At 34.2% G+C, this 27,827-nt stretch overlaps 1 long non-coding RNA gene across 1 annotated transcript in view; it reads left to right on the forward strand.

The window, feature by feature from the left end:
• The window catches only part of LOC136040602 (uncharacterized), a 28,580-nt gene extending 13,885 nt beyond the window's left edge, over nt 1-14,695 (forward strand). Inside the window, exon 2 of the long non-coding RNA XR_010620825.1 lies at nt 13,567-14,695. This is a non-coding gene — a long non-coding RNA (uncharacterized LOC136040602). The remainder of the gene's footprint in view (nt 1-13,566) is intronic.
• The last annotated feature ends 13,132 nt before the right edge of the window (nt 14,696-27,827 follow it).

The following is a 27,827-nucleotide window of genomic DNA, read 5'->3' on the forward strand; positions in this document are numbered from 1 at the left end:
CAAGATGACACTACAGACCGGGACACCAGGACGGAAATGACGACCGGGACACAGGGAATATAAATGACAACCGGGACACTCCAAGAGAAATTACAGACCGGGACACCGGGACACAAATGACGACCGTTACACCGGGACAGAGGGAATATAAATGAGGACCAGGACACTCAAAGAGAAATTACAGACTGGGATACCGGGACAGAAATGACGACTGGGACACAGGGAATATAAATGACGACCAGGACACAGGGACAAAACTAAAACGGGGACGCCTGGGGCACAGGGGTATATATAAATGACGACGGAAATACAGGGAATGTTCGATTAGCAATCACCATCGACAAAGCTCAAGGGCAATCGTTAGAAAAATGCAGTATAGATCTGAATACGAATTGTTCTCCCATGGACAATTATTATGTTGCATGTTCAAGAGTTGGTAAACCTGACAATCTATTTATATGCGGCGACAATTGGACAGCGAAGAATGTTGTATATTCGCAAGTTTTACGCGGTTAATTTGTATTGTATCTATCTATCTATCTATCTATATAAAAACGAGTTGTGTGTATGCATGTTTGTTTGTTTGTAAAAAGAGCGTTTGCTTATGACGTCAGTATAAGTACATAACGCTTTGTATATTCACAGACAATCGGAAAGCCAAGAATGTTGAATATTCGCAAGTTTTACGTAGTTCAAAGCAAATATATAAATCTATCTATATTCATAGGTGGTACACAGGGACACAACTACAATGGCGCGTAACTAATATGGCACGTAACGACTTACGCACGTGGGGGGGGGGGCTTGGGGGGCGCGAAACGCCCCCACCAACTAGGTGTTGGGTCGGCGCGAAGCACCACCCCGACAGCTAGTAGAAGATATAATCTGGTGTAACAGACATAGTGTAACAGACATAACACACAAACAACTTATTTTTATGTATATTATTATATATTGGAGCTTTAGCATTTTCGGCACGTAAAAATTTTTCCAAGTGTCAATGTTAGAATGAACATTGACAAATTGAAGAAAACAAATCAATAAAAAGAAGAAACTAAAAAAAAGAAAAACTAAGAAAAGAAAAAACTAAAAAAGAAAAAAAACTTAAAAAGAAACTGTATCTATATATATATAAATAAGTTGTATATATGCATGTTTGTTTGTTTATGGGTTTGCATTTGACGTCATTATAAGTGTATAAGGCTTTGTATATGCCATCATTACAAGATGACACTACAGACCGGGAAACCGGGACGGAAATGACGACCGGGACACAGGGAATATAAATGACGACCGGGACACCAAGAGAAATTACAGACCGGGACACCGGGACACAAATGACAACCGGGACACCGGGACAGAGTGAATATAAATGACGACCGGGACACTCAAAGAGAAATTACAGACTGGGACACCGGGACACAAATGACGACCGGGACACAGGGTATAAAAATGACGACCAGCACACAGGGACACAACTAAAACGGGTTCGCCGGGGGCACAGGGGTATATATAAATAACGACGGGGACACAGAGAATGTTCGATTAGCAATCACCATCGACAAAGCTCAAGGGCCATTGTTAGAAAAATGTGGGATAAATCTGAATACGGATTGTTCTCCCATGGACAATTATTATGTTGTATGTTCAAGAGTTGGTAAGCCTGACAATCTATTTATATGGACAGACAATGGGACAGCAAAGAATGTTGTATATTCGCAAGTTTTACGTAGTTAAATATATATATATATATATATATATATATATATATATATATATATATATATATATATATATATATATATATATATATCTATATATATATATATATATATATATATATATATATATATATATATATATATATATATATATATATATATATATATATAAACTAGCTGTTGGGGTGGTGCTTCGCGCCACCCCAACACCTAGTTGGGGGGACGCTTCGCATCCCCCCAAACCCCCCCGCGCGCGTAAGTCGTTACGCGCCATATTAGTTACGCCCCATTGTAGTTGTGTCCCTGTGTCCCACCTGTGAATATAGATAGATTTATATATGTGTTTCAAACTACGTAAAACTTGCGAATTTACAACATTCTTGGCTTTCCCATTGTCTGTGCATATACAAAGCCTTATGTATTAATAATGACGTCATATGCAAACGCTCTTTTTACAAACAAACAAACATGCATACCCACAACTCGTTTTTATATAGATAGATAGATAGATAGTTACAATACAAATTAACTGCGTAAAACTTGCGAATATACAACATTCTTCGCTGTCCAATTGTCGCTGCATATAAATAGATTGTCAGGTTTACCGACCCTCGAACATGCAACGTACAATTGTCCATGGGAAAAACAATCAGTATTAAGGTCTATACCACATTTTTCTAATGATTGATCTTGAGCTTTGTTAATGGTGATTGCAAATGCTAATCGAATTGGGAATTGCAATCTTTTAAATTGAAAAGGCAGATCCGTTGGAATCATGGGAATGCGAGGAATAAGAACAGCCTCACCCTCAAAAGGCCCTGTCAAGATTGTGGCCTCTATTAGGTTTTCCATTGTTTTTTTACGGCAAGTCGCGTGCCATTGCAAAGCTTTGGTGGGTTGATATTTCTTAAAAGTATTATCGGTACGCCTATTTTTAGTTGTAGCACGTGTGGTGGAAACCCTGAAAGATCTATGGAATTTAAAAATTCAGATGGATAATTAACCGTTTCATTTGGTTCCAAAACTGTGTCGACTGACTTGTAAAGGACTGCCTGGTCTCGAATCTTGGTCAAAACAATATTGTTGATTTCGTGGACGTCTATATTTTTGGGTGCGAGAATCGCTCTTTTACTTAGCCATTTATTATTTTTATAATTGTTTAGAATATTCGGAGATACTTTTTCAATCAATTGATTTTTGGACGTCACTAAACTACAGAAATCAGCAGGTAGTTGCATATGTCCTGAAATTGAGTCTACTGGGAGCTTTCCGTTTCCACTTGCAAGCAATTGATCTGAAAATGTTTGACCAGAGTCATCGTTTTGCAATCGGACACGCATATTTGTAGTTAATTTTAATGTTTTTACGTGTGCCCATAAATTAGATTTTTTCAGGCAAGCATTCATTTCGTCTGCAGGAGTTGATCTAGGTATTATAGGTAATGCTTGCCTGAAGGCTCCCGCAAGAAATATTAATGTGCTGAAAAAGGGTTTCGACTTCCCTCGCAAATCTTTCAAGTATTGATCCAGAGCCTCGAGCGATTTTTTGTGTGCCACTGTGCACTCATCCCAAATAATAAGTTTGCATTGCTGAAATACTTTACCCATCCCAGATGATTCGGAAATATTGCACGTGGGAGTTTCTGTAGAATGCAAATTCAGAGGCAATTTCAAAGCGGAATGAGCTGTTCTTCCACCAGGCAGCAATGTTGCGGCTATTCCGGACGACGCAATTGCCAACGCTATATCATTTTTTGATCGAATTGATGCCAGAATCAGTTTTATCACAAACGTTTTACCAGTACCTCCTGGCGCATCCAAAAAGAAAATTTCTCCAACGTTGTTATCGACACAATGCATTATCGTATCATAATTGTCTTTTTGTTCCGACATTAACTTGGAAATGTTATTTTGTACATACGACAATAGATCACTCGTACTGTAACTTTGTTCACGATCCAGTTCTACACATGTCGAAACAGCAGCGATACGGTTAGGTGAAGGCATTCCCAAATCCTGAAGAGGTTTGTTTGCCATACGTACGCACAAATCTTCTATAATAACTAAAGTGTAGTTATAAATTTCTGATGTAAAATCAAAAGTCATATCTGACGTCTCTAACTGTTTTCGATGGAGTATATCTTCGGACATTTTTGACTTATATTTTTCCCATAACTCTGTAGGAGCTGATGGAGAGCAAGTTGTTAAAATGATGCCAAACAATGAACGAATTTGACTTGGAGTTGACGTTTCGCACGCGTCATTGATGCAGTTATCCCAGTGTTGGTCATTCTCCAATAAATTCAGAGCTTGGCATGCACTACAGTAAGTGTCATGTATAGTACCGTTTACAGTTCTCAAATACTCAAAGGATGTCGGACCGGGTACATTCACCAAAAGCAGGCGTAGAAAGAAGCATTCATGTTGATTGGGGTGAACGGTGTAGAGTCTTCCTATCGTGGTATCTTTGAAGATGGTAGGTTGGCCGTCGACTGACTTACCCTGTTTTTGACGTTCAAATACTTTATTTTTAGTATTCCACGTGTAATACGAAGGCACTTCAGTATACAGCAGTTTTTTTGCAAAAGAATCATTTTTGCAAAGCGAAAAGAAACCGGTTAACTTTTTATCCGGTGGATTCAGGGCTCTTTGTTGCACGTTGGTTTCCGAGAAATAAACACGTTGACCATTCTGTAAATGTACCGCTGAGTGAACAACAGCTGACTACGTTCATGTATCGGAAATGAAAGAATTCGCCAAACAGCTTCATTACTGCTTATGTATCTTCCAGCCTGTTATTGTACGATTTCGTCGATATCTTTGATTTCGGGCTGCAAGCCAAAAACTGCCATGTCACTGCCGTTGTTGACGTATTTACATATGTATTTGATTGCCTTTACAGAGTTACAGTATTCAACGTTTATGTGTGCATTAAATGTTTTTGATAATAATAGGGAATATGGAACAACCCACTGGTTATTTACTTCGATGATGGTACCGTTGAGCTTCTTTATTATTGCTGTTTTACCGCCATCTTCAGTAGATCTTCTTCTATCTTGAGGGTAACCATCATTGCCAGTAATTTTGTTGGATACTAAAAGTCGAGGATATTGCTCTGTGCACCTTTCTTTGGCCGTGCATGGTGAATTTTCGTTCAGTGCACCGCAAGGTCCATGTATCATATTTTTTACAATAATATCATGTAACCCCTTATCGACATTTTCATCAGGTATTTCAGCGGAAATCAGATCATCAATTTCGTTCGAAGTAATTTTTTTATGTAGCCAGATTAGTATATGTGCGTGTGGCAAACACCGTTTTTGCCATTCCACTGAGTACATCCAGCATCGCACTGATCCAAACACTTCAAAATTGACTATGTAGTTTATCAGTGATTTCAACTTTTGCCGAAAGACACGGGCCGTAATGTCATGTCTATGAACCACCGATTGTCCTTGAAGTAAAAGCTGCAGTATTTCGTCCCAAGATTGATTACATGTAAATGTAATAAATAAATCTGGACGACCAAAGAGACAAACATACGCAATAGCATCTTGAGCATATTCATGCATATGACGGGGACTGCCAGCATATGAGGAAGGTAAAATTGTTAATCTTCCAACGTTTGTGGTATTACCGTCATTTATAACTGCATCTCGCAAATGAATGTATTGTTCAGAGCGGAGCTTGGTCTGATTCAGGCGGATATATAGCAAAAGGTTCTGATTCAATTTTAGCAAACATATCAACGACGAATTGGTGAAACAATTGACGGCATTTTAAAATATAACTTTCTTCATCCTGCCGAATCATCAGTCTATAGGAATAATAATGCATTGCACTGCATTTCTTATTCATTTCTTTGTTAGTGGCTGGATTCATCAATTTAATATTAAAGTGATAGCCGTCGGCTCCATCCCAAAAAATGATAGGATATTGTAGGGCATCGTAGCATCGATGAGTTTCAGCAATTCTTAACAACTGAGCTTTTCGCTTATGAAGAATAATATCTCGAGGTAAAAACTGATCACCGACCATAACGATTGCCACTTCGTCGATAGTTGGAGCATTGTATCTACGCACATGTTGGCCAGGAGGCGTTTTGTCAGCGGAAATAACAATTTTATGCGTATCAGTAGGCATCAAATCGATGGCTGTTTTGAACAGACGCACTAAATTATTATTTTCGTGGAAAAGATGTTGTAATTGGGAAACGATTGTCCTTTCAACTTTGGGAGAAATTTCGCAACGTGCATTCAATTCAGAATTTCTATCACTGATGAAGTACAATTGTAAAAATTTTTGATTCTCGCCTGAGAATGGTAGAAGGGACCCTGCTCTACGATAAATTTGCCCTTTTACTTTGAAAGTAGACATAACTTGATCTGTCCACGATCTTCTTACAATTAAAAATATGTCTTTGAACGATTTTCTTAAATACTTTTAATTACGTCATCGTCATAACAAACATGACGACAACTAACTTCATGACAACATGACGACATGATGACATGACGTCACTCGACAGACAGACAGACAGACACATCCACAGACAACTTATTTTATATATATATATATATATATATATATATATATATATATATATATATATATATATATATATATATATATATATATATATATATATATATATATATATATATATACTAGCTGTTGGGGTGGCGCTTTGCACCACCCCAACACCTATTTGGTGGTGGCGCTTCGCGCCCCCCAAGCCCCCCTTCGCGCGTAAGTCGTTACGCGCCATATTAGTTACGCGCCATTGTAGTTGTGTCCCTATGTCCCACCTGTGAATATAGATATATATATATATATATATATATATATATATATATATATATATATATATATATATTTATATATAATATATATATATATATATATATATATATATATATATATATATATATATATATATATATATATATATATATATATATATATATATATATATATGTATATATATATATATATATATATATATATATATATATATATATATATATATATATATATATATATATATATATATATATATATGTTTTTAACTACGTAAAACTTGCGAATATACAACATTCTTTGCTGTCCCATTGTCTGTGCATATAAATAGATTGTCAGGTTTACCGACTCTTGAACATGCAACATATAATGGTCCATGGGAAAACAATCCGTATTCAGATCTATACCTCATGATTCTAATGATTGCCCTTGAGCTTTGTTGATGGTGATTGCTAATCGACCATTCCCTGTGTCGTCATCGTCATTTATATATCCCCCTGTGCCCCCCGGTGTCCCCTTTGTAGTTTTGTCCCTGTGTCCCGGTCGTCATTTATATTCCCTGTGTCCCGGTCGTCATTTGTGTCCCGGTGTCCCAGTCTGTGATTTCTCTTTGAGTGTCCCGGGCGTCATTTATATTCTTTGTGTCCCGGTGTCCCGGTCGTCATTTACATCCCCCTGTGCCCCCCGGCGTCTCCGTTGTAGTTGTGTCCCTGTGTCCCGGTCGACATTTATATTCCCTGTGTCCCGGTCGTCATTTGTATCCCGGTGTCCCGGTCTGTATATACATTCGTTTTTTAGTTTTGTTTTTCTCCTTTATTTTTTTCCTTTTTTATTTTTTTTTTAGTTTATTTAGATTTTTAGATTTTTTAGTTTTTTTATTAGTTTTTAGTTTTTTTTCTTTTTAGTTTTTTTTTAGTTTTTACCTTTTTTTTAGTTTTTTTAGTTTTTTTTTACTTATGTCCTGGTCATCATTTATACTCCCTGTGTCCCGGTCGTCATTTGTGTCCCGGTGCTTTGTTGATTGCTAATCGAACATTCCTTTTGTCCCGGTCGCTTTCTCTTTGAGTGTCGTCATTTATATTCCCTATGTGCCGGTGTCCCGGTCGTCATTTGTGTCCCGATGTCCCGGTCTTTAATTTCGTCAGTTGAAAACATGACGTCAGTCGACACACAAACATGACGTCACCCGACAGACAGACCCACACACACACAGACAACTTACTTTTATATATATAGATTGTTCCGAGTTTTCATTCGTCACGATGTCTAGGATTGAAAAGGATAAAGTTCAACTGGATGCAAAGTCAATTTATGTTTTTAACGACGTAAAACTTGTGAATACACAACATTCTTCGCTGCCCCATTGTCTGTGCATATAAATAGATTGTCAGGTTTACCGACTCTTGAACATGCAACTTATAATTGTCCATGGGAAAAACAATCCATATTCAGATCTATACCTCATGATTCTAATGATTGCCCTTGAGCTTTGTTGATGGTGATTGCTAATCAAACATTGCCTGTGTCCCCGTCGTCATTTATATTTCCCCCCTGTGCCCCCGGCGTCACCGTTGTAGTTGTGTCCCTGCGTCCCGGTCGTCATTAAATTCCCTGTGTCCCGGTCGTCATCCCGGTATACATTCGTTTTTGAATTGGTATATGATGAAATAAATTTTTAATTTTTTCCCTTTTTTTCTTTTTAGTTTTCTTTTGTTGGTTTTTACCTTTTTTTAGGTTTTTTAGTTTTTTCCTTTTATCTTTTTAGTTTTTTTTGAAGTTTTTATCTTTTTAGTTTTTTTATTTTTATTTTTATTTTTTTAGTTTTTGTTTTCTCCTTTATTTTTCAGTTTTTTCCTTTTTTTAGTTTTTTTTCTTTTTTAGTTCTTTTAGTTTTTACCTTTTTTAGTTTTTTTTAGTTTTTTTTAGTTTTTTAGCTTTTTTTAGTTTTTTTATTAGTTTTTATTTTATTTTATGGTTTTTTCCTTTTTTTAGTTTTTTTTAGTTTTTTACCTTTTTTTAGTTTTTTTTTAGTTTTTAAGCTTTTTTAGATTTTTTTTCTTTTTAGTTTTTTTTTGTAGTTTTTACCTTCTTTAGATTTTTGCTTCTTTTATATTAATGCTAAAGCCAAAGTTCGAACCTGGAACCTCTTGAACCTAGAACCTGGAATATAACGCCTTATCAACTCAGCTACATCGGCTTGAATACATTCGTTTTTGAATTGGTATATGATGAAATAATTCAGACGTCATATTATATGGCGAAAAAATTTTTTAGTTTTTTTTCCTTTTTTTCTTTTTAGTTTTTTTATTGGTTTTTACCTTTTTTTTAGCTTTTCTAGTTTTTTACGTTTTTTCTTTTTAGTTTTTTTTGTAGTTTTCTTTTTTCGTTTTTTTATTTTCCTTTTTTTAGTTTTTTTAGTTTTTTAGCTTTTTTATTTTTTTTATTAGTTTTTAGTTTTTTTTGTAGTTTTTGCCTTTTTTTAGTTTTTTCAGTTTTGACGTCACCTGATCCAGTTTTTTCAGGTGACGTCACCTGATCCATCCACAGATCCACACACAGACAACTTATTTTTATATATATAGATATAATCTGGCGTAACGGACAGACAACTTATTTTTATATATATAGATATATATATATATATATATATATATATATACTAGCTGTTGGGGTGGCGCTTCGCGCCACCCCAATACCTAGTTGGTGGGGGCGCTTCGCGCAACCCCCCCCCCAAAGCCCCCCCGCGCGCGTAAGTCGTTACGCGCCATATTAGTTACGCGCCATTGTAGTTGTGTCCCTATGTCCCACCTGTGAATATAGATATATATAAATTTTTTCCCTTTTTTTCCTTTTAGTTTTTTTTTATTGGTTTTGACCTTTTTTTTAGGTTTTTTAGTTTTTTTTCTTTTTTCTTTTTAGTTTTTTTTGAAGTTTTTATCTTTTTAGTTTTCTTTTTCTCCTTTATTTTTCAGTTTTTTTCCTTTTTTTAATTTTTTTTTTCTTTTTAATTCTTTTAGTTTTTACCTTTTTTAGTTTTTTTTAGTTTTTTAGATGAAAATTTTTTTAGTTTTATTCCTTTTTTCTTTTCAGTTTTTTATTGGTTTTTACCTTTTTTTTAGCGTTTTTTTTCGTTTTTTCTTTTTACTTTTTTTTTTAGTTTTTATCTTTTTTATTTTTTTTTATTTTTATTCTTAATTTTTTTTTTATTAGTTTTTAGTTTTTTTTTGTAGTTTTTGCCTTTTTTAGTTTTTTCAGTTTTTTTTTTAGTTTTAAGATTTTTACCTTTTTTAGCCTAACCAGGATTTGAACCTGGGACCTTCATTCTCCGTTCTGACACCCTCTCTCACCGAGTGACTACTTTTTTTAGTTTTTTTCTTTTTTAGTTTTTAGTTTTTTTTTAGTTTTTTACCTTTTTTTAGTTTTTTTAGTTTTTTTTAGTTTTTTAGCTTTTTTAGTTTTTTTATTAGTTTTTAGTTTTTTTGTAGTTTTTGCCTTTTTTTAGTTTTTTCAGTTTTTTTTTAGTTTTTATTTTTTTTACCTTTTTTTAGTTTTTTAGCTTTTTTAGTTTTTTTTTCTTTTTAGTTTTTTTTTGTAGTTTTTACCTTTTTTAGTTTTTTTCTTCTTTTTTATTAGTGTGAAATAATTCAGACGTCATATGCGGACAAACACGACGTCACTCGACAGACAGACAGACAGACATAACCCACAAACAACATATTTATATATATATATATATATATATATATATATATATATATATATATATATATATATATATATATATATATATATATATAATATATATATATATATATATATATATATATATATATATATATATATATATATATATATATATATATATATATATTCACAGGTGGGACACAGGGACACAACTACAATGGCGCGTAACTAATATGGCGCGTAAAGACTTACGCGCGCGGCGGGCCCCCACCAACTAGGTGTTGGGGTGGCGCGAAGCGCCAACCCAACAGCTAGTAGTGAATGTAATCTAATCCTTTAATCTTGAAGTATTATTTTTCGCCTTTTTCTTTGTCCTTTTTATTTTTTTTGTTTATACTCCGCCATGTTGTTGTTTTGATGGTGGGCTAATATTAAATATCTATCTATCTATCTATCTATAATAAGTATCTTAGAAAAGACCTCAGAATTTAAGTAAGTATGTTTAACGAAACTACACTCTTAAGGTCAAAACCGAAAGTGCTGAACTCCTGTCTTTGCCCTTCGGCCAGGAAGGATAAAAATAAGTTGTCTGTCTGTGGATCTGTGGATCAGGTGACGTCATGTTTCTGTGTCGGCTGACGTCATGAAATTAGTTTTCAGGTGACGTCATGTTTCTGTGTCGGCTGACGTCATGAAATTAGTTGTCGTCATTTTTGCTTTGACGGTGACGTCATTCAAGTTATATAAGACATATGTTCACGTAGAAATCTATTAATGTTTAAGTTTACAATGACTGATGAAGATGCTCAAAGAGTCTATGCCAAAAACTTGCTGCTGATAGTTCCTCGGCACGCTTTCTTTTCTGACTTTCTCTATCAGCAGCAAGTTTTTTGGCATAGACTCTTTGAGCATCTTCATCAGTCATTGTAAACTTAAACATTAATAGATTTCTACGTGAACATATGTCTTATATAACTTGAATGACGTCACCGTCAAAGCAAAAATGACGGCAACTAATTTCATGACTTAATTTCAGAACTTAATTTCTGTGTTGACTGACGTCATGAAATTAGTTGTCGTCATTTTTGTTATGACGATGCTTAGTATATTGTAAAACACATTAATTTGGTTAATAATATACCATTTAAAACACCAAAATGAACATGCTGGAGTAGTCACTCGGTGAGAGAGGGTGTCAGAACGGAGAATGAAGGTCCCAGGTTCAAATCCTGGTTAGGCTAAAAAAGGTAAAAATCTTAAAACTAAAAAAAAAACTGAAAAAACTAAAAAAGGCAAAAACTACAAAAAAAACTAAAAACTAATAAAAAAAAAATTAAGAATAAAAATAAAAAAAAATAAAAAAGATAAAAACTAAAAAAAAAAGTAAAAAGAAAAAACGAAAAAAAAACGCTAAAAAAAAGGTAAAAACCAATAAAAAACTGAAAAGAAAAAGGAATAAAACTAAAAAAATTTTCATCTAAAAAACTAAAAAAAACTAAAAAAGGTAAAAACTAAAAGAATTAAAAAGAAAAAAAAAATTAAAAAAAGGAAAAAAACTGAAAAATAAAGGAGAAAAAGAAAACTAAAAAGATAAAAACTTCAAAAAAAACTAAAAAGAAAAAAGAAAAAAAACTAAAAAACCTAAAAAAAGGTCAAAACCAATAAAAAAAAACTAAAAGGAAAAAAAGGGAAAAAATTTATATATATCTATATTCACAGGTGGGACATAGGGACACAACTACAATGGCGCGTAACTAATATGGCGCGTAACGACTTACGCGCGCGGGGGGGCTTTGGGGGGGGGGTTGCGCGAAGCGCCCCCACCAACTAGGTATTGGGGTGGCGCGAAGCGCCACCCCAACAGCTAGTATATATATATATATATATATATATATATATATATATATATATATATATATATATCTATATATATAAAAATAAGTTGTCTGTCCGTTACGCCAGATTATATCTATATATATAAAAATAAGTTGTCTGTGTGTGGATCTGTGGATGGATCAGGTGACGTCACCTGAAAAAACTGGATCAGGTGACGTCAAAACTGAAAAAACTAAAAAAAGGCAAAAACTACAAAAAAAACTAAAAACTAATAAAAAAAATAAAAAAGCTAAAAAACTAAAAAAAACTAAAAAAAAGGCAAAAACTACAAAAAAAAAACTAAAAACTAATAAAAAAGCTAAAAAACTAAAAAAACTAAAAAAAGGCAACAACTACAAAAAAACTAAAAACTAATAAAAAAAATAAAAAGCTAAAAAACTAAAAAAACTAAAAAAACTAAAAAAAGGTAAGAAACTAAAAAAAACTAAAAACTAAAAAAAAGGAAAAAACTGAAAAATAAGCTAAAATAAAGGTAAAAACCAATAAAAAACTAAAAAAAAAACTGAAAAAACTAAAAAAAGGCAAAAACTACAAAAAAAACTAAAAACTAATAAAAAAAGTAAAAAAGCTAAAAAACTAAAAAACTAAAAAAACTAAAAAAAGGTAAAAAACTAAAAAAAATAAAAAATAAAAAAAAAATAAAAAAAAGGAAAAAACTGAAAAATAAGCTAAAATAAAGGTAAAAACCAATAAAAAACTAAAAAGAAAAAAAGGAAAAAACTAAAAAAAATTTTCATCTAAAAAACTAAAAAAAACTAAAAAGGTAAAAACTAAAAGAATTAAAAAAGAAAAAAATAAATGACGACACTCAAAGAGAAAGCGACCAGGACAAAAGGAATGTTCGATTAGCAATCAACAAAGCGCCGGGACACAGGGAGTATAAATGACGACCAGGACATAAGTAAAAAAAAAAACTATCTATATATATAAAAATAAGTTGTCTGTGGATCTGTGGATCGTGGATCAGGTGACGTTACCTGAAAAAACTGGATCAGGTGACGTCAAAACTGAAAAAACTAAAAAAAGGCAAAAACTACAAAAAAAAACTAAAAACTAATAAAAAAAATAAAAAAGCTAAAAAACTAAAAAAACTAAAAAAAGGCAAAAACTACAAAAAAAACTAAAAACTAATAAAAAAGCTAAAAAACTAAAAAAACTAAAAAAAAAGGCAAAAACTACAAAAAAAACTAAAAACTAATAAAAAAAATAAAAAAGCTAAAAAACTAAAAAAACTAAAAAAACTAAAAAAAGGTAAAAAACTAAACAAAATAAAAACTAAAAAAAACTAAAAAAAAAGGAATAAACTGAAAAATAAGCTAAAATAAAGGTAAAAACCAATAAAAAACTAAAAAAAAACTGAAAAAACTAAAAAAAGGCAAAAACTACAAAAAAACTAAAAACTAATAAAAAAAGTAAAAAAGCTAAAAAACTAAAAAAACTAAAAAAACTAAAAAAACTAAAAAAAGGTAAAAAAACTAAAAAAAATAAAAAATAAAAAAAAAACTAAAAAAAAGGAAAAAACTGAAAAATAAGCTAAAATAAAGGTAAAAACCAATAAAAAACTAAAAAGAAAAAAAGGAAAAAACTAAAAAAAATTTTCATCTAAAAAACTAAAAAAAACTAAAAAAGGTAAAAACTAAAAGAACTAAAAAAGAAAAAAATAAATGACGACACTCAAAGAGAAAGCGACCAGGACAAAAGGAATGTTCGATTAGCAATCAACAAAGCACCGGGACACAGGGAGTATAAATGACGACCAGGACATAAGTAAAAAAAAACAACTAACAAAACTAAAAAGAAGGTAAAAACTACAAAAAAACTAAAAAGAAAAAAAACTAAAAACTAATAAAAAAACTAAAAAATCTAAAAATCTAAATAAACTAAAAAAGAAAAAAAAAAGGAAAAAAATAAAGGAGAAAAACAAACTAAAAAACGAATGTATATACAGACCGGTACACCGGGATACAAATGACGACCGGGACACAGGGAATATAAATGACGACCGGGACACAGGGACACAACTACAACGGGGACACCGGGGGAAACAGGGAGATATAAATGACGACCGGGACAAAAAAACTAAAAAGAAAAAAAAAACTAAAAACTAATAAAAAAACTAAAAAATCTAAAAATCTAAATAAGCTAAAAAAGAAAAAAAAAGGAAAAAAATAAAGGAGAAAAACAAAACTAAAAAACGAATGTATATACAGACCGGGACACCGGGATACAAATGACGACCGGGACACAGGGAATATAAATGACGACCGGGACACAGGGACACAACTACAACGGGGACACCGGGGGAAACAGGGGGATATAAATGACGACCGGGACACCGGGACAGGGAATGGTCGATTAGCAATCACCATCAACAAAGCTCAAGGGCAATCATTAGAATCATGAGGTATAGATCTGAATACAGATTGTTTTCCCATGGACCATTATATGTTGCATGTTCAAGAGTCGGTAAACCTGACAATCTATTTATATGCAAAGACAATGGGACAGCAAAGAATGTTGTATATTCGCAAGTTTTACGTAGTTAAAACTATATATATATATATATATATATATATATATATATATATATATATATATATATATATATATATATATATATATATATATATATCTATCTATATTCACAGGTGGGACATAGGGACACAACTACAATGGCGCGTAACTATTATGGCGCGTAACGACTTACGCGCGCGGGGGGGCTTGGGGGGGGGCGCGAAGCGCCCCCACCAACTAGGTGTTGGGGTGGCGCGAAGCGCCACCCCAACAGCTAGTATATATATATATATATATATATATATACATACTTCGCGCCATATATATATATATACATATATATATATATATATATATATATATATATATATATATATATATATATATTTAACTACGTAAAACTTGCGAATATACAACATTCTTGGCTGTCCCATTGTCTGTGCATATAAATAGATTGTCAGGTTTACCGGCTCTTGAAAATGCAATATATAATTGTCCATGGGAAAAACAATCTGTATTCAGATCTATACCTCATTATTGTAATGATTGCCCTTGAGCTTTGTTGATGGTGATTGCTAATCGGACATTCCCTGTGTCCCCGTCGTCATTTATATATCCCCCTGTACCCCGGTCGTCATTTGTGTCCCGGTGTCCCAGTCTGTAATTTCTCTTTGAGTGTCGCGGTCGTCATTTATATTCCCTGTGTCCCGGTGTCTCGGTCGTCATTTTTGTCCCGATCGTCATTTGTGTTCCGGTGTCCCGGTCTGTAATTTCTCTTTGAGTGTCCTGGTCGTCATTTATATTCCCTGTGTCCCGGTCGTCATTTGAGTCACGGTGCTTTGGTGATGGTGATTGCTAATCGAACATTCCTTGTGTCCCGGTCGCTTTCTCTTTGAGTGTCCCGGTCGTCATTTATATTTCCTATGTCTCGATGTCCCGGTCTGTAATTTCGTCAGTCGACAAACATGACGTCAGTCAACACACAAAAATGACGTCACTCGACACACACACACACAGACAACTTATTTATATATATATATATATAGATTTACAACCGTTTAACTTTTTAAAACAATTTTAGAACAAGATAAAACGCGTGTGCGTTTTCGTATGTGGTAAAACATATTTTTTACTAAGCTTCAAAATTTCGGTTCTTTCTTTAAGGTTGTAGAATTGTTACAACACCTTGTTAAAATATATATAAAGATTTTTGCAACAACCTGTTCTTTCTCTTTTCACAATATTTCGCTGGTTTTTATTAAACTAAAACAAATACCAACAAAAAGTTGCCGAAGCCTAACCAGGATTTGCACCTGGGACCTTCATTCATTGGTCTGACAGCCTCTCTCAGCGAGTGTCTACTCCGGCATATTCTATTTGGTGTTTAAATGGTATATTATGAACCAAATTAATGTATTTTACATTTTTTTTAATTATTATTATTATTATACTATTATAGATTGATAGATAGATATATAGTTAATATTAGCCCACCATCAAAACAACAACATGGCGGAGTATAAAGAAAAAAAAAGGAAAAAAAAGGCGAAAAATAATACTTCAAGATTGAACGATTAGATTACATTCACTACATACATTCATAGCTCGTATATGACGTACAAAGACAAGAAATTTTAAAGGTGCTCAAGGGCACCTTTTCTAGTCCTAGTTTCATGTTCTGCCACAACTTCACGGGGATCGGAATTTTGATACTTATTCAAAAGAAATGAGTTTCTCTGGATTAGCAGTATACGTATCAAAAACTTCAAATATCTACAAAACGTGGACCTAACTTTTAGTCTCTCTGTTTCTGTGAACCATTCCTAAAGCAGGGAAAGGTAAAGGACATGGGGTAATGTCACTGCTCTATACATCCTCGCCAAAGTTTGCCAATTGTGAGAATACTTTAGCGGGGCTAGTTAAGTATAGCTCACTCGCAGGTTAGACACAAGGGTATCAAGGCAAAGAGTTCTTGTAGTTTTCCTATCTCAGCCGTACGGAAGACCTAAGTATTCGAGCAAAGAAGACAGTGCGATAATAGCACCATCTACGGATACAGTTGGTGCTGGTGCCTCTTGTTCCACAGATCTGACAGCCAGAAATTCAGTTTTCGGGCCATTAGCTTGTAGACCAACAGCGCTATAACCAGATACAAGCTTATTGTATCTTACTGTAGTATTGTATCCTCTAAATTATCCTGCAGTACACTCAATGAGAAGCTCAACATAAGTAAATCGTCAGCATAGCTTATTAAACTCAAATCACAAGTATCAAATCTTAGCCCGCCAGAAATTCGTTTTGTAACCTTAGAAGTCAACGTGTTAAATAATATCGGACTTAAGACGGAACCTTGTCGAAGTCCTCTCTTTAGTTTAACTGGCTCATTGAGTTTTTCAAGCCCAAGTTTCACTCTTATATAATTATTAGAGTACCAAAATGATAATATAGCTGCTATATGGGTGATCACACCGGCATCTAGCAAGGTCTGGAACACAGCAGACTGGATTACTGAATCAAATACATCGGGAATGTCAACACTATATGTACGGATAACTCACGTGAATCAGCCTTGGCGAGAATGCGCTTTAGAAGTCTACGGGCGAAAGCACAGATTAGATGCTTTCGAAACCCAAACTGCCTGCAGTCTATCACACACTTCGATATAACTTTACGAAGGACCAATTTTTCCAGCACCTAGTTGAATGTACTCGAAACATTAATCTGCCTGTAGCCTCCACACTCATTTGCGTTTTTCCTTTCTTCAGGATGTTTGTAACGACTCCGGTACAATACGATTTGGGGACGGTGGCAGTATCTATACACATCTGAAAAAGTAGTTGCATATGCTGGATCAAAAGCGGTGAACCATTGCGCAGATGATTACCACTGACATCATCAAGACCTGGAGCCTTGTTAACCTTTAACTGGCGAACAGCCCTAAAAAAATCATTCGCAGATATAAGAAAAATAATTTCTCTTTTTCAACAGTAAATCAATACGCAATTTAAGCGATTCATCATATTCCTTTTCCAAAGGAATATCTTTAGACCCGAAGACATTCAAATAATGTCTTAACCACTGTTCCTCAGGTATCATGGCACATGGCTTGGACTGCATTTTTTTTTACGTGTAAACCGTTTATTAGTCCATTTTGTTATTTTAATAGCAAAAATGTATAGCCAAATAGCCAAAATAATTTGATAGTCAACAGATGTAAAATAAGAAAAGCAACAAAATCGTAACTACCGGATATGAAGTTGTCAAAATGAGGTTCACATCGTTATATTCCGTCATTCGGTCCCGGAGTATTTTTGGAAAGTGCTCTTTTCCGCTTCGAATTTTCGGAAACACAACACAAATGAGGGCTCCTTTTCGCTACACGCATTTGCAGCAAAACGCAGCATGACGAGTAAAGGTCATTTACAAACAGCTTTCATTCATAATTTAAGCTGTTTTAAACCGCGACATTTGAAAGCAGCAGAGGAGATGAACCCTTCCCTTCTTTTAAAGGCTTTCAAAAAGTAACTTTAAATGGGGCTTCAGCCAAAGCGATAGATCGCCCCATTAGCCTATTTTGGTTAAATAGTGCCAAAGTTTTTAGCTGAACTACATTTTCGTTTAAATTCTTAAAATCTGAGTGTGAAATTGTCAACGCAGCTTTTAGGAGTTACCTTTTGCATTACAATAATCATTGCACTATTGGAATCAATACAATTATTATAATCAATAACATTGAACATAAAACCTAAATAGGGGCAAAAATTTATAAAAAGACCGATACTCGACGTTGGTATTTGCATGCTTTACCGAGAGGTCGGCAGAGGGAATGTAAACTCGATGTGACCTTTTACCGCACTCAAAGTCTTAAAAAAGGAACAGAGTATAAATAGATGGCACTATTAAAAAATAACTACTGGCAGCGTTGATAGAAGAAGAAAAAGAAAGGGAGAAACTTCATTTACAGGATGAGGGGTTTTACTTGCTCCCAGCTGAAGACATCTCTGCCAAAATGACCATAGGTACTAGTCTTTTGGTAAATAGGCTTCTTCAGATCCAAGTCTTTAAGAATATGACCAGGTCTGAGGTCGAAATTCTTCTTTACAATGGCGACAAAATCTTTCTGTGTTTTGCCACTGGTGCCATAGTCGAAGATAGTAATTGACAAAGGTTCAGCAACACCAATAGCATAGGAGACTTGAACCAAACAACGCGTATCCATATACATAAAAATCTATATATATATAAATAAGTTGTCTGTCTTTTATGTCTGTTACACTATGTCTGTTACGCCAGATTATATCTTATCTATCTATATATATATAAATAAGTTGTCTGTCTGTCTGTGGATCAGGTGACGTCATGTTTCTGTGTCGGCTGACGTCATGAAATTAGTTGTCGTCATTTTTGCTTTGACGGTGACGTCATTCAAGATATTTAAGACATATGTTCACGTAGAAATCTATTAATGTTTAAGTTTACAATGACTGATGAACTTACCATGGCAAAAGCCGATGAAGATGCTCAAAGAGTCTATGCCAAAAAACTTGCTGCTGATAGAGAAAGTCAGAAAAGAAAGCGTGCCGAGGAATCAAAAGAACAGCAAGGAAACAGGCTTGAGGCTAAAGAACGCAAAACCGCGCAGTTAGATGAAGATCCCCCTGGACAGCGAGAGTCAAAACATATCAAAACTGAAAATGATAGCGATGATGATTGGGTTTGGGATTTTGACTTGGATAAGGTCATCAATGCCTACCAGATTTTAGTTAAAAAAAAACAAAGGTTCGGCGATATGTATTTCATAGTGAAGGTGAAAAATAAAGAAGAAAAAGAAAACTGAAAAAAAAATGTAAAAAACTAAAAAATACTAAAAAGAATAAACACTCAAAGAGAAATTACAGACCGGGACACAAATGACGACCGGGACAGAGGGAATATAAATAACGACCGGGACACTCAAAGAGAAATTACAGACTGGGACACCGGGACACAAATGACGACCGGGACACAGGGAATAAAAATGACGACCAGGACACAGGTATTTAAGAATATCGTTCAAAGACAAATTTTTAATTGTAAGAAGACCGTTGAAAGAGAAATTTCTAATTGTAAAATGACTGAAGAACCTACAATGGCAACACCCGAGGAAGCTGCTCAAAACGAATGTATTCAAGCCGAAGTAGCTGAGCTGGTAAAGCGTTATGTTTCAGGTTCTAGGTCCGAGAGGCTCCAGGTTTGAACCTTGGCTTTAGCATTAATACAAAAGAAGAAAAAAACTAAAAAAGGTAAAAACTACAAAAAAACTAAAAAGAAAATATATATATATATTTATATATATATCTATATATATAAAAATAAGTTGTCTGTCTGTGGATGGGTCAGGTGACGTCATGTTTCTGTGTCGACTGACGTCATGTTTTCAACTGACGAAATTACAGACCGGGACATCGGGACACAAATGACGACCGGGACACCGGCACATAGGCATAGGGAATATAAATGACGACCGGGACACAAGGAATGTTCGATTAGCAATCACCATCAACAAAGCACCGGGACACAAATGACGACCGGGACACAGGGAGTATAAATGACGACCAGGACATAAGTAAAAAAAAATTAAAAACTAAAAAAAGGTAAAAACTACAAAAAAACTAAAAAGAAAAAAAAACTAAAAACTAATAAAAAACTAAAAAAGCTAAAAAGCTAACAGGTGGGACATAGGGACACAACTACAATGGCGCGTAACTAATATGGCGCGTAACGACTTACGCGCGCGGGGGGGCTTGGGGGGGCGCGAAGCGCCCCCACCAACTAGGTGTTGGGGTGGCGCGAAGCGCCACCCCAACAGCTAGTATATATATATATATATATATATATATATATATATATATATATATATATATATATATATATATATATATATATATATATATATACTAGCTGTTGGGGTGGCGCTTCGCGCCACCCCAACACCTAGTTGGTGGGGGCGCTTCGCGCCCCCCCCAAGCCCCCCCGCGCGCGTAAGTCGTTACGCGCCTTTGTTTTTCTCCTTTATTTTTTTCCTTTTTTTTTCTTTTTTAGTTTATTTAGATTTTTAGATTTTTTAGTTTTTTTATTAGTTTTTAGTTTTTTTTTCTTTTTAGTTTTTTTGTAGTTTTTACCTTCTTTTTAGTTTTGTTAATTTTTTTTTTTTACTTGTGTCTTGGTCGTCATTTATACTCCCTGTGTCCCGGTGCTTTGTTGATTGCTAATCGAACATTCCTTTTGTCCTGGTCGCTTTCTCTTTGAGTGTCGTCATTTATTTTTTTCTTTTTTAGTTCTTTTAGTTTTTACCTTTTTTAGTTTTTTTTTAGTTTTTAGTTTTTTTAGTTTTTTACCTTTTTTTAGTTTTTTTAGTTTTTTAGCTTTTTTATTTTTTTTATTAGTTTTTAGTTTTTTTGTAGTTTTTGCCTTTTTTTTAGTTTTTTTAGTTTTTTAGCTTTTTTATTAGTTTTTAGTTTTTTTTGTAGTTTTTGCCTTTTTTTAGTTTTTTCAGTTTTGACGTCACCTGATCCAGTTTTTTCAGGTGACGTCACCTGATCCACGATCCACAGACAACTTATTTTTATATATATAGATAGTTTTTTTTTTTACTTATGTCCTGGTCGTCATTTATACTCCCTGTGTCCCTGTGCTTTGTTGATTGCTAATCGAACATTCCTTTTGTCCTGGTCGCTTTCTCTTTGAGTGTCGTCATTTATTAGTTTTTTCCTTTTTTTTTTAGTTTTTTATTGGTTTTTACCTTTATTTTAGCTTATTTTTCAGTTTTTTCCTTTTTTTTAGTTTTTTTTATTTTTTATTTTTTTTAGTTTTTTACCTTTTTTTAGTTTTTTTTTAGTTTTTTTAGTTTTTTAGCTTTTTTACTTTTTTTATTAGTTTTTAGTTTTTTTTTGTAGTTTTTGCCTTTTTTTAGTTTTTTCAGTTTTTTTTTTAGTTTTTTATTGGTTTTTACCTTTATAGTTTTTTTAGTTTTTTAGCTTTTTTATTTTTTTTATTAGTTTTTAGTTTTTTTTGTAGTTTTTGCCTTTTTTTAGTTTTTTCAGTTTTGACGTCACCTGATCCAGTTTTTTCAGGTGACGTCACCTGACACATCCATCCATCCATCCACAGACAGACAGACAACTTATTTTTATATATATAGATATATATATATATATATATATATATATATATATATATATATATATATATATATATATATATATATATATATATATATATATATATATATATATATATATATATATATATATATATATATATATCTATATCTATATATATATATATATATATATATATATATATATATATATATATATATATATATATATATATATATATATATATATTTAACTACGTAAAACATGCAAATATACACCATTCTTCGCTGTCTCATTGTCTGTGCATATAAATAGATTGTCAGGTTTACTGACTCTTGAACACGCAATATATAATTGTCCATGGGAAAAACAATCCGTATTCAGATCTATACCTCATTATTCTAATGATGTGTCCCTGTGTCCCGGTCGTCATTTATATTCCCTGTGTCGCGGTCGTCATTTGTGTCCCGGTATCCCAGTTTGTAATTTCTCTTTGAGTGTCCCGGTCGTGATTTATATTCCCTGTGTCCCGGTGTCCCGGTCGTCATTTGTGTCCCGGTCTGTAATTACTATTCGAACAATCCCTGTGTCCCGGTCGTCATTTATATATCCCGCCTGTTCCCCCGGCATCCCCGTTGTAGTTGTGTCTCTATGACCCGGTCTTCATTTATATTCCCTGTGTCCCGGTCGTGATTTGTGCCCGGGTGTCCCAGTCTGTAATTTCTCTTTGAGGTTCTCGGTCGTCATTTATATTCCCTGTGTCCCGGTCGTAATTTGTGTCCCGGTGTCCCGGTAAGTAATTTCATCAGTTGACAAACATGACGTCAGTCGAGAAACAACTTCATGACGCATATAGCTCAAACCTTATAATGACGTCAGTCGACAAACATGACGTCAGTCGACACACAAACATGACGTCACTTGACACAAACACACACACACACACACACACAGACAACTTATTTTTATATAAGTCCCCCCCAAGTCCCCCTCAAGCCCCCCCCGCGCGCGTAAGTCGTTACGCGCCATATTAGTTACGCGCCATTGTAGTTGTGTCCCTGTGTCCTACCTGTGAATATAGGAAGATATATATATATATATATATATATATATATATATATATATATATATATATATATATATATATATATATATATATATATATATATATATATATATATATATATATATATATATATATATATATATATATATATATATATATATATATATATATATATATATATATATATATATATATATATATATATATATATATATATATATATATATATATACATATATGTTTTTAACTACGTAAAACTTGCGAATATACAACATTCTTCGATGTCCCATTGTCTGTGCATATAAATAGATTGTCAGGCTTACCGACTCTTGAACATGCAACATAAAATTGTCTATCGGAAAAACAATCCGTATCTATGCCTGATTATTCTAATGATTGCCCTTGAGCTTTGTTGATGGTGATTGCTAATCGAACATTCCCGGTCTCCCCGTCGTCATTTATATATCCCCCTGTGCCCCCGCCATCCCCCTTGTAGTTGTGTCCCTGTGTCCCGGTCGTCATTTATATTCCCAGTATCCCGGTCGTCATTTGTGTCCCAGTGTCCCAGTCTGTAGTTTCTCTTTGAGCGTCCCGGTCGTCATTTATATTCCCTGTGTCCCGGTCGTCATTTGTGTCCAGGTCTGTAATTTATCTTTGAGTTTCCCGGTCGTCATTTATATCTCTCGGTCGTTATTTGTGTCCCAGTGTCCCAGTCTGTGATTTCTCTTCGAGTGTCCCGGTCGTCATTTATATTCCCTGTCTCCCGGTCTATAGTTTTCTTTTTCTCCTTTATTTTTCAGTTTTTTCCCTTTTTTACTTTTTTTTCTTTTTCAGTTTTTAGTTTTTTATTTTTTTATTAATTTTTAGTTTTTTTTTCTTTTTGGTTTTTATTTGTAGTTTTTACCTTTTTTTTTTAGTTTTTTTTTAGTTTTTTATTTTTATTTTTTTGTTTTTTACCTTTTTTTAGTTTTTTAGCTTTTTAGTTTTTTTAGTATTTTCTTTTTAGTTTTTTTTTAGTTTTTACCTTTTTTAGTTTTTTTCCTTCTTTTGTATTAATGCACCAAACGACGTCATTTGGATACATGAGTTATATTTTCTGATTTTTGATAATAAACGCTTAGATTCTGACGTAGCTCCAGTGGCTCTGGGACTAATGGCTCTTCAATGGTTTCAATAGCTCTGGGGGTGCAGCCAGTTGAGGAAGTTTAATTTTTCCTGAGGCGCAACACATTCCCATTGTTTCACCATTAAATTTCAAGGCCTTGCAGTAGGGACAAATTTTAGACATAGTCCCGATTTGAACACATCTACTATAATCATCGACTAGGTTGAACCTGAATGCCATGCGATGATTTTCACGTTGCTCTTGTGATTCATTAGCACGCTTTCTTTTGGCATCATCTCTTGAAGCCGCAAGCCTTTTTTCACGTTGCTCTTGTGATTCTTCGGCATGCCTTCTTTTTTCACTTTGTCTTTTAGCAGCATGTCTGGTTTCACGTTGCTCTTGTTGTTCCTCGACACGCCTTCGTTGACGGAAATTGCACATTCCTAATCTGGCATTATCTCTTGAAGCCGCAAGCCTGTTTTCACGTTGCTCTTGCGATTCCTCGGCACGCTTTCTGTTCTTACTTTCTCTATCAGCCGCAAGCCTGTTTTCTTGCTGTTCTTTTGATTCCTCGGCACGCTTTTTTTCTTACTTTCTCTATCAGAAGCAATTTTTTTGGCATAAACTCTTTGAGCAGCTTCCTCGGCTGTTGCCATTGTAGGTTCTTCAGTCATTTTACAATTAAAAATTTTTCCGTCCACGATCTTCTTACAATTAAAAATTTGTCTTTGAACGAATTTCTTAAATACCTTTAATGACGTCATCGTCAAAACAAACATGACGGCAACTAACTTCATGACGACATGACGACAACTAACTTCATGACGACATGACGACATGAACTCACTCGACAGACATAACACACAGACAACTTATTTTTATATAGATAGATATATATGTTTTTAACTACGTAAAACTTGCCCCCCGGCGTCCCCGTTGTAGTTGTGTCCCTGTGTTCCGGTCGTCATTTGTATTCCCTGTGTCCCGGTGTCCCGGTCGTCATTTGTTTCCTGGTGTCCCAGTTTGTAATTTCTCTTTGAGTGTCCCGGTCGTCATTTATATTCCTTGTGTCCCGGTATCCCGGTCGTCATTTGCGTCCTGGTGTCCCGGTCTGTAATTTATGTCCCGGTCGTCTTTTATATTCCCTGTGTCCCGGTCGTCATTTGTGTCCCGGTGTCATAAAATGTTTGACCAGAGTCATCGTTTTGCAATCGGATACGCATATTTGTAGTTAATTTTAATGTCTTTACGTGTGCCCATAAATTATAATTTTTCATGCAAGCATCCATTTTGTCTGCAGGGGTTGATCTAGGTATTATAGGTTACTAGCTGTTGGGGTGACGCTTCGTGCCACCCCAACACCTAGTTGGTGGGGGCACTTCGCGCCCCCCTAAGCCCCCCCGCGCGCGTAAATCGTTACGCGCCATATTAGTTACGCGCCATTGTAGTTGTATCCCTGTGTCACACATGTGAATATCGATAGATAGATATATGTTTTTACCTACGTAAAAATTGCGAATATACAACATTCTTCGCTGTACCATTGTCTCTGCATATAAATAGAATGTCAGGCTTACCGACTCTTGAACATGCAACATATAATTGTCCATGGGAAAAACAATCCGTATTCAGATCTAAACCTCATTATTCTAATGATTGCCCTTGAGCTTTGCTGATGGTGATTGCTAATCAAACATTCCCTGTGTCCCGGTCGTCATTTATATATCCCCCACTGTGTCCCCGACGTCCCCGTTGTAGTTGTGTCCCTGTGTCCCGGTCACCATTTATATTCCCTCTGTCCCGGTGGTTATTTGGGTCCCGGTGTCCCAGTCTGTAATTTCTCTTTGAGTGTCCCGGTCTTCATTTATATTCCGTGTGTCCCGGTGTCCCGGTCGTCATTTGTGTCCCGGTGTCTCCGTCTGTAATTTCTCTTTGAGTGTCCCGGTCGTCATTTATATTCCCTGTGTCCCGGTCGTCATTTGTGTCCCGGTGTCCCGGTCTGTAGTGTCATCTTATAATGACGTCATATACAAAGCCTTATATACTTATAATGACGTCAAATGCAAACCCACAAACAAACAAACATGCATATATACAACTCTATTTTATATATATAGATACAGTTTCTTTTTTAGTTTTTTTTCTTTTTTAGCTTTTTCTTTTCTTAGTTTGTTTCTTTTTTTGTTTTTCTTTTTTTAGTTTCTTTTTTTTGTATTGATTTGTTTTCTTCAATTTATCAATGTTCTTTCTAACATTGACACTTGAAAAAATCTTTACGTGCCAAGCATACTAAAGCTCCAACAATTTATAATAAATCTCAATTTTTGGGTACCGTCTTAAGGTTTTCGAATTACTTTAATCTATTGTCAAAATATATTGAAATATTTGTGTAATTCCCAGTTTTTTTTTAGTTTTTTCTTTTTTAGTTTTTTAGCCTTTTTTTTTATTTTTAGTTTTTTTACCTTTTTTAATTTTTATTTTTCTACGTTTTTCCTTTTTAGGTTTTTTCTTTTTAGATTTTTTTTAGTTTTTTACCTTTTTTCAGTTTTCTTTTTCTTCTTTAATTTTCAGCGTCACTATGAAATAACTATCGCCGAACCTTTTTTTTTTAACTAGATCAGGTGGGCATTGATGACCTTATCCAAGTCAAAATCCCAAACCCAATCATCATCGCTATCATTTTCAGTTTTGACTCTCGCTGTCCAGGTTGATTTTCGTCTAACTGCGCGGTTTTGCATTCTTTAGCCACAAGCCTTTTGGCATTAACCCTTTGAGCAGATTCCTCGGCTGTTTCTTCTGCCATTGTAGGATTTATACTAACATTTTTCTTTGAGTTAACTATTTGAGCAGCTTTCTCGGCTGTTTCTTCTGTCATTTTAAGATCTATACTAAAAATTCCTCTTTACGTGCCAAGCTTGCTAAAGCTCAACAATTTATAATAAACCTTAAAATTTTAAGTATCTGTTTTAAGGTTTTCGAATTACTTTAATCTATTGTCAAAATATTTCAAAATATTTATGCAATTCCCAGTTTTTACATTTTAGTTTGTTTTCTTTATATATATAGAAGATATAATCTGGCGTAACAGACATAATGTAACAGATATAACATACAAAAAACTTATTTATATATATATATATATATATATATATATATATATAGATAGATGTTTGCCTGAAATCTCCCGCAAGCAATATTAATGTGCTGCCAAAGGGTTTCGAATTCCCTAGCAAATCTTTCAACCATTTATCCAGAGCCTCGAGCGATTTTTTGTTTGCCATTGTGCACTAGTCCCCAATAATAAGTTTGCATTGATACAATACTTTACCCATCCCAGAGGATTTGGAAATATTGCACGTGGGAGTTCCTGTAGAATGCAAATTCAGAGGCAATTTCAAAGCGGAATGAGCAGTTCTTCCACCAGGCAGCAACGTTGCGGCTATTCCGGCCGACGCAATTGCCAATGCTATATCATTTTTTGATCGAATTGATGCCAGAATCAGTTTTATCACAAACGTTTTACCAGTACCTCCTGTCGCATCCAAAAAGAAAATTTCTCCAACGTTTTTATCGACACAATGCATTATCGTATCATAAATGTCTTTTTGTTACGACGTTAACTTAGAAATGTTATTTTGTACATAAGACAATAGATCACTCGTGGTTTAACTTTGTTCACGATCCAATTCTACACATGTCGAAACAGCAGCGGTACGATTAGATGAAGGCATTCCCAAATCTTGAAGAAGTTTGTTGGCCATAAATACGCACAAATCTACGATTAGGGGATATACGATTAGGTGAAGGCATTCCCAAATCCTGAAGAGGTTTGTTTGCCATACATACGCACAAATCTATATATATATAAATAAGTTGTCTGTCTGTTATGTCTGTTACACTTTG

This window comes from Artemia franciscana, chromosome 21 (assembly GCF_032884065.1).
Source record: "Artemia franciscana chromosome 21, ASM3288406v1, whole genome shotgun sequence".
NCBI classification, from domain to species: Eukaryota; Metazoa; Arthropoda; class Branchiopoda; order Anostraca; family Artemiidae; genus Artemia; species Artemia franciscana.